Source organism: Leptonychotes weddellii, chromosome 10, assembly GCF_054177405.1.
Source record: "Leptonychotes weddellii isolate Sample4059 chromosome 10, ASM5417740v2, whole genome shotgun sequence".
NCBI classification, from domain to species: domain Eukaryota; kingdom Metazoa; phylum Chordata; class Mammalia; order Carnivora; family Phocidae; genus Leptonychotes; species Leptonychotes weddellii.
Genome location: NC_138378.1, coordinates 114555181 through 114563960, shown reverse-complemented (window position 1 = coordinate 114563960; position 8780 = coordinate 114555181).

Sequence of the window (8780 nt, the reverse complement as noted above, 5' to 3'; positions counted from 1 at the left end):
GTGAGAATCGTTACAAGGGCTTTTCACTGCCTGAGCCTAAAAGTGGCAGTATCCCTTTTGCTCACATGTCATTGGCCAAAACTAGTTTACATGGCCCTGCCTATCTGCAAGGACTTTAGAGATACAGCATCTCACACAAAAAGGGAGGAAATTGATGGGAATAGATATTGGTAGCACCAACAACATTTACCACAGCATTTCAAGGGATCTTTAAAAATAAATAACATTTTGGGGCACCTGGGTGGCTCAGATGGTTAAGCGTCTGCCTTCGGCTCAGGTCATGATCCCAGGGTCCTGGGATCGAGCCCCACATTGGGCTCCTGGCTCAGCAAGGAGCCTGCTTCTCCCTCTCCCTCTGCCTCTCTCCCTGCTCATGCTCTCTCTTTCTCTGTTATCTGTGTCTCAGATGAATAAATAAAAAAATCTTTTAAAAAAATAAATAACATTTTATGAAGCATTTTAGAATGTGTTGTCTCATACAATTCTCGAAGCAGTCTTGAGACACTTGCATAGTCTAATATTCTTATTTAAACATGAAGATGTTAAAAATCTCTTAAGTTTATGCAGTGAAGCAAAACATATATTCAGGGCTCCTGACTTAGAACATTTCTTCCAATCTCCTGGGTTTGTGTAAGAATTAAATAGGTTTATATATTGGGAATCACTTGGTATGCTGCAAAGCATTAAGTGAGTTAGTTAATTTCTCTCTTAAGGAAAGAGACTCATTAATGTTGCTCTGTGCCATATGTGGGGGCAGCTTGGTATGCTTTGGAAACAAGGTGCTGAAAGGCGTGGTGGAATCCTGTTACTATCAGCTGGCCAACTCGCCAAGGATCCTCTTTTGCCAGAAAGAGAGAAGAATGTGCCTTCCTTTCCAATGACCAGCACTTTGCCTTGTCCTCTTCCATTATGTTAACAGCTGAGTCTATAACTTGAAGTCTCAATCCACTGGAATAATTAGCCTGAAATAGTCCTCTGTGGTGCTCACAGAATAGCCATAAACCAAGGCAAAGTGTTTCCAGAAGGGAGAGTCCTACAGCCATTTCCCGGACCCATGTAACAGATGGCAGCCTCCCTTGGTGCCCCGTGGAACTGGTTAGCACCAAGGCTTTCTGGTCCTTTACACAAACAGAAAGGAATGAGAAAGAGAGAATTTATTTGAACTGTGTTTTTAGAGACGTTTCCTGAAATAGACCTATGCAAAAGAAAAAAAAGGAAGAAAAACAAACAAAGCTCACAGTGCACACAGCATATTCACTGTCATGTGTACAAGTTCCAGGCACAGTATGAAGCAATAGCGTGAGTGCAAGACCTGAACCCCAGCTTCAGTGAAGGACTCCCCACTCTACCTACATGTCAAGAACTTCCACACTTCCAGAACCTCGCCGACAGTTCTCCCTCTGGCCAAGATTCTGTGACACTCTGACCTATATTTAGAGATTTTCTTCAGCATTTAAGTACCAAAGATTGTCAGCCTACTAAAGCCTTCTTAAATTCCGTTAGCTGTGAGAAAAGCCTTCTCTCCGTAGTTCCTAAATATCCCCCCCAGTAAGCTGTGCCTAATTACTGTACTTCTTTAAAAAATAATTACTTTGATTGCTCTTAATTTTTGACATACTTGTCCCTATTTCTTCATGTAAGTTTCCAGGAGAAGAGACTGAGACTTGTTTTTCTCTCTGTTTAGACTGTATTACACTGATGATTAATAGACTAGACCAACAAATCTGTATTTAAGGGATAATCATATAAATGATGGGGTAGAAAGTGGATGAAAGAAACAAAGGCCTAAAACAGAAAGGTGAAATCTCAAATATAGCTGGCACAGACTCAGGACCTCTGCCTTAGAAAATGAAAATGTGTGTGCCTAGATTGCCCAACCAAACAATTTCAGGACTAAATGTATTCTGAGAACTCTAAAGGCTTCTGCTAACGTTCACTTATATTGAAGGGAGAAAAGTGGTTAAAAGCCAATTTCACATCCTCCCTCATCCTTCACACTTGAGCACAAATGCCCAACGGTTTTGGACTGTCATCTGTTGTCCTAGTTCCTGGCTGGAGGAAGTGTTAGAACATGCAGCTCCTTGCTCTGCAGAAAATCACCCCATTCCAGAGGACACAACAAGCCTGACTGAAGAATGAGATCTTTGGTGGGGTGAGCAACATGCCTTCTGAATCTGGAAACTACTTGTTTAGGAAGAAATCATGTTTCTCTTTGTATTTTCTCTCTTTGCTTAATATTTGTCTTTAACTACTTATGTGCTAATTAAATTTTCATAGTCATACGTCTGGGTTTTTTTCTCATATAATATTTTAGCTTGCCTAAGACTTGAGTTGTGGCTTCATGTTTCTTCAATCTCCATAGAGACCAAAAGAATGACTTTTGTATTGTTGTTTTTTAATTAATATTTGTTTGTAAATTAATAGTATGCCTCAAATATGTTCCTAAGGATTAAGAACTGAAGGTGGCTTTGAACATGAAGCATTATTACTAAACAGTCTAGATATACAATTTTGATCTTCCCATTGACCCAGTAGATATGAAAGTTGCCCTCATTTTAACTTCTAATAATTGGAGAAATTTGTAATACAGAATTTTATTTCTTTACTATCTTACTTATTTTTACATTTTTAATACTGCTAGGAGCAGAGAATATGAGTCAAAACTTGTTGAGATTTTATTTGTATGTGTGACTTCCTCTTAGTGGTTATCTGCTATTTTATTCCCTTGGATGCTCTTTACATTGGAGGTTCAGTTCCTTCTTGTGTGGAAGGGGCTGATTCTGCCCTTTACCCAGTCAGCTACAGGGAGGGGACCCATTGCTCAGACGTGGCTGATCAGAGAACTTCGATATCATGGCCACAGTGAATGACTGATAGTAAGGACATGATAAACTCCAATCAGAATAACTCTGGGATTTGTCTCTTACACGTATTAGAAAAAGATTCTGCACTGAGGTCGATAACGCTGGCAGGACAGAAGATGGATGACGTCGATCATCTTGCCCATCAAGTAGAGAGCCTATCTAAGAGTAAGGTAGACAGAGCCTCAGTGCCATCATCTGAATACCTCATTCCAACTGTCTTTCTTCATAGTATGCAAAATAATGATATGCCTTTCAATTAATGGCATCTTAAAGCTGATGACATGTTGAACAGAATCAAGGTTCTGTCAGCATGCCACATATACCGGAAAAGAAAGTATGGTCAACCCTTGAACAACATGGGTTTGAAGTACACTATACACAGATGTTTTTCCATACAGTACAGTACTACAAAGGTATTTTCTCTTCCTTATGATTTTCTTAACTTTTTCTTTTCTTTAGCTTACTTTATTGTAAGAATACAGTATATAATACATATAACATACAAAATATGTGTTAATCTACTCTTAATGCTATTGGTAAGGCTTCCAACCAACAGAAGACTATTAAATAGTTAAGTTTTGGGGGAGGCAAAAATTATATGTGGACTTTTGTCTCTGTGTGTGGTCAGTGCCCCTGACACCCATGTTGTTCATGGGTCAGCTAGACATTCTATAAAGCTGCATTAGCCAATAGTGTAGGCACAAATCACTTGGTCTTTGACCACAAATGTGGCTAGTTTGAGTTGAGATGTGTTTTAAGTATTAACTATTAAGTTAAACAACATAGAGTTGAATACAGGCTTAGTTGCCTATGCGGTCTCTCTTCTATGCTCCCCAAATTCTTGAGTCCGTTATCAAGAAAACAACCAGAGTGAGCTTTCAAAAACTTTGATCGTATTGTAACATTTCCCTGCATGAAATAACCCTCTAATAAATTTTCTATAACAATGAGATTAAAAAGCAAGTGACGTGCTGTGACCTAGAAGCTATGCATGGTCTGTGACCAGTCCATCTGTCTGTCCGACTTGATCATGTTCTGTCTCTCTCCCTCCTCTCAGCCCTGCCCTAACCACAGGATGCCCTATCTACCCACATCTTCAGGTCTTTAACCTTGTTCTTCCATCATTCTCTCCACATCTCTGCTCAAGTGTCATTTGCTTAGAGAAGCCATTCTGGATCAACGTAAGTTAAAATAGCACATCCCTCATGATTTATTTCCTTTCCTCAGTTTTAATGTTTCTTTGGAGCACTTATTACAATTTGCTATAACAATATATGTTTATTCATTTGTTTTGATTTTTTAAATTTGTCTTCTCCCATTAAAATGCAAGTTTCTTGGACATAGAAAAATCCATCCATCTTATTAGCCACTGTAGCCCCAGAACAAAGAAAGACATCTACTACTTAAAAATGGAATAACAATGGGTTTAATTAATTAATTATCCAGAAGTAGAATTATCAACTGGCAATTCACACACACCATTATCTTTGCTACATTTGGGAAAATTATCATCAAAGTTGGTTATGCAAAATTACCTTCCAGACAACATGGCATCAGTTGGTGATTTTCCTCATCTTTGTGACCACTTACCATCAGCAGACTTTTTTCAATTGATGGGAAACAAATGGGTATAAAATTATAACCATCTGTGTTTTCCATTTGATTTTTCTCTATTTACTATGAGGCTGAGCATCATTCTGTTTCTTAGCCTTTGAGGTCTCCTAATTTGTGGCTTGATTGCTCGCACATGTTTTCAGAATATTTAAGGATTTATATTTTCTCACTCATTGTAGGAGCTTCTTTGTGTAATCTCAATATTAGTTGCACACATGCCCCTGTTAAATTATCTTATGCAAGAATGCCAGTTGCCTTTTTTTTAAAGATTTATTTATTTATTTGAGATAAAGAGTGATCATGAGTAGGGGGAGGGGCTGAGGGGGAAGATCCTCCAGCAGACTCCCTGCTGAGGGAGGAGCCCAACACAGGGCTGGACCCTGAGATCATAACCTGAGCTGAAACCAAGATTCAGTCATTCAACCCACTGAGCCAGCCAGGCACCCCTGCCGGTTGCCTTTTAATGTAAAATGATTTGTTGTGTTTTTTTTTTTTCCCCTTTTTGTACTAAGTACAGAAGTTATACATTTTCTTTTAAAATTTAAAGATTTTCTTTTTATATTTAGAATTTTAATCATCCTTGCAGTACATTTTAGTGTATGACCTAAAGTTGAAATCTAGTTTTATATTATTTTTATATGCAAAGCTTATTATCATAATCATTTATTAACATCTCATATTCTACCCATTAGTCTGTCATATGTGAAATCACCATATATCAGTGGATCTGTTTCTAGGTTCTTTATTGTGTTCCATTGGACTCTCTCTATGCCCACTCCCTGCGGCACTATTTTAAGTATGACTGCTTCATATGAATTCTTTATGATAGAAAAAGTTCTCCCTCATTATTTTCCTTCCAACAATTTTTAACTCATCTTGAATACTTATACATCCATATATATTTTAGGATTAGGAGACACATTCTGTGGGGGAAAAAAGACAACAAACCTTGTTAGTATTTTGGTTAGAATTTTATTTAAACAATAGTTTAATTTGACAAGAATTGACACTATTAAACTAGAGACCCAGTGAAATTAAAAAAAATAATAAAGGTAGTCTTTGATATCAAAGTCTATAAATAACTTTTGGGAAATTCAGGAAAGATGTGAAAAGAAATATTTTTTAAGGCTGGACCTTCATTCACCTGTCCATTAAGCTATGTTCATAGACACATTTCTCTTCATTTGGATTGTGGCTAAAAGAAACAGACATTTGTATATGTCCTTCAGCAGCTGTGGAGGGATGTTTCTCGAGGGAGACCAGAGAGAAGTGTTCTGTATCTTTCCAATTATCTCAAGCACTGAATATATGTATTGGTGTAAGTAAGCAGTTAATTACTGCAAGAGCCATAAAAGCAGGCCAAATCTTTACTTTCTACCATCCATCAACAGTTCATTCTTGATAATAGAGAGAGGTTTACTGAAGTTATCTATTTAAACCCTTAACTGCAGGCTTAATTTTTATATGCAGAATATGTCCATAAATTCATGAGATGGAGCAATGTTCTCTCAGCCCCTGACCTTCCTTGGTGCTAAAACATGAGGACATGCATATTCAGCTCTTCCCCAGGAGGACAGTGACCTGCAGAAAAAGAGGGAGAGGATGATCATCCATTCAAGTTGAAGATTTAAAAAAACAGTCATACCCACAAAGCACAGAACAGTGAATTAGGGACTATATAAAGCATCTGATTCTGAGAAATTGAATTTTCATTGCAGATGTTGTGAAGAGATAAAGTTCCTCCCTGAAAATATATGCCTGTCATTGCAGCAAAAATACGAAAGTGATATTAAAGCAACTCTAGAACATTATATTATTTCTATGGAGGGAGGAAAAATATCATTTTTTGTTCTTTGTAATAAATTGGTTCCTTTAATTTTCTTTTCTGCCAGGAGTGACAGATGATTACAAAGTTGAACACACAAACATGGGGCTGATTTTAAATTATAACAGTGCAAGGAAAATAAGAATGCTTTCCTTTTCCCCCAAGGCAATTTTGGAAGACAAATCATTAAAAGGAGTTCACTAATTTTATAGAGATATGCCAACATTTTTCAATTACATTACACTAATCTATGTGTTTTTAAAACTTTAATAAACACTTAAAACTATATCCCATTATAAAATAACAGAACAAGGATCTGAATGAAATGGAGGTTGCTCTAAGAGCAAGAAAGCCAGTGAATGAATAAAATTGGAAAGAAAATGAAAAAAAGTAAGTATTACCCAAAGGGATAATATTTATTTTTCTACCTCAGGCTATTGATACTCATGGCTTTAGACTTACTTTCTTGACATGGGTGTAGAGTAAATGTAATTGGAAAAAATTTTAAAGATTGAAGGAAAATATTGTAGGCTATGAATTTGCAAGGTTCTACTTCCCCTCAGTTACTTATTGTACTCTATGCTCTCTCTCTGTATATATAAATAAAATATATATTTAAGAATATATTAAGTATTAAATATATTTAAATATATTTTATTATATATAACATATACAATATATAATGAAATATATACATGTATTTATATATGTATATACATATGTATATGTATAAATAAATATGGGGAGATTTCCTTCCCGGAACACAGAAGGCCTTATTTAAGCAGGGAGAAATCCTCAAAATCACCAGTGGGAAACATCAGAGAAAATGCAAAGAGCGTCGTCACTGGCCTCATGTCCGTCACAACTCTAACCCAGCCCATACAGGGAGGTTACAGGTGTGCTGGTTGGGTGAACACACACTCCCAGCAGTTTCTGGTTATCATCAGTTGTGCCATCTATCCCCCATAACTTCAACCCTCTGTCTTAATTGGTGTCTAGCTTCAGATTCTCCCAAAATACCTGTAACCTCTGTACATTCTCCCTTCTCCCTTCCCCCCTAAAACTATGGTAAACAAATTTTTAGACCCCAAACTCAACCGAGATTATTTTTTTCTTTTTTTAAAGATTTTATTTTTAAATAATCTCTATGCCCAACATGGGGTTCATACTTACAACCCTGAGGTCAAGGGTCACATGTTCTACCGACTGAGCCAGCCAGGTGCCCCACAACTGAGATTGTTTTAATAAGAATCACCATTAAATGACTATTTGATAAACCTTGTAGAATCTTTTTTGATCCTTTTCAAGTCTATCTGTTGTGTCTGTCACTACTGGTCTCCTCTTCTTTGAAATTCTGTGCAGTGCCAACATCCAGATCGACTTTCCTCTTCCTTCTTTGATCTTCACGAACATCTCTTTCTCTGCCCCTTCCTGTACCAAGTCTCTGCGCATAGTGAGTTACTCCTGCCATAAGTCAGTTATATCCAATCCCACTGTTTCACATGCCGTATATCTACTATGACTCCAAGTGGTTACTTTTAGCCTTATTTTCTTCATTGGTGTCCCCTGTGTTAGACTTGTAAGTCCAATTAAGCCTGAAAATAATCACCTAGATATTTTACACAGGCCCAAGTTCAACGTATATAGATCCGGTATCATGTTTACAATGAGATTAGATTAGATAACCTACTTTATTTCCCGGAAATGTGACTACACGATAGCTAAGACCCAAACTGGGATTAGATACCCCACTATGCTTAGCCCTAAACATAAATAATTCACGTAATAATTCTCCCCTTAAGGGAGAAACTGGATCATAGGCCAGCTGTTTTAATTCCTCTCGCCAATAAGCAACTCTGAATGATTTTTCTTCTTTCAAATGTGTTTTTCTCCATCTTATTATTATGTCAAAAAGGCAGAGAGATACAGATAGATATATAGATATGGATATATGGTTGGGTTTTTGTTTGTTTTTTGTTTTTTTGTTTTGTTTTGTTTGTTGTTGTTGTTGTTTTGACAAAAGGGTATTTTTCCCTTGGATAGGAGAAAAGTATTAGAGGAACCTCATCCTAGATGTAGTGGAGGTGGGAAGAAAGGGCGGCAAGAGAGCTGCCTGCTGGACTCTTGCATGAGTTAGTTCCTTAGCAGTTGGTCCTAACTCCTAATCCTAGGATTCTGGAACTCTAGACTGCCTGTTTTCCTGTGTAATTGTTAATTTTGTGTGGTGACTTGACCACGCAGATAGTTGGTAAAACATTAGTTCTAGATGTATCTGTGAGGGTATTTCCAGGAGAGATTAACATCTGAGTTGGTGAATGGAATAAAGCAGATGACACTCCCCAACATGGGTGGGCATCATCCAGTCTCCTGGGGAGCCCCACAGGACCCCACAGATAAAACAGGAGCCCCACAGAACAAACAGGTGGAGGAAGAGTGAATTCACTCTCTGTTTGAGCTGAAATACTTTTCTTCTGCCT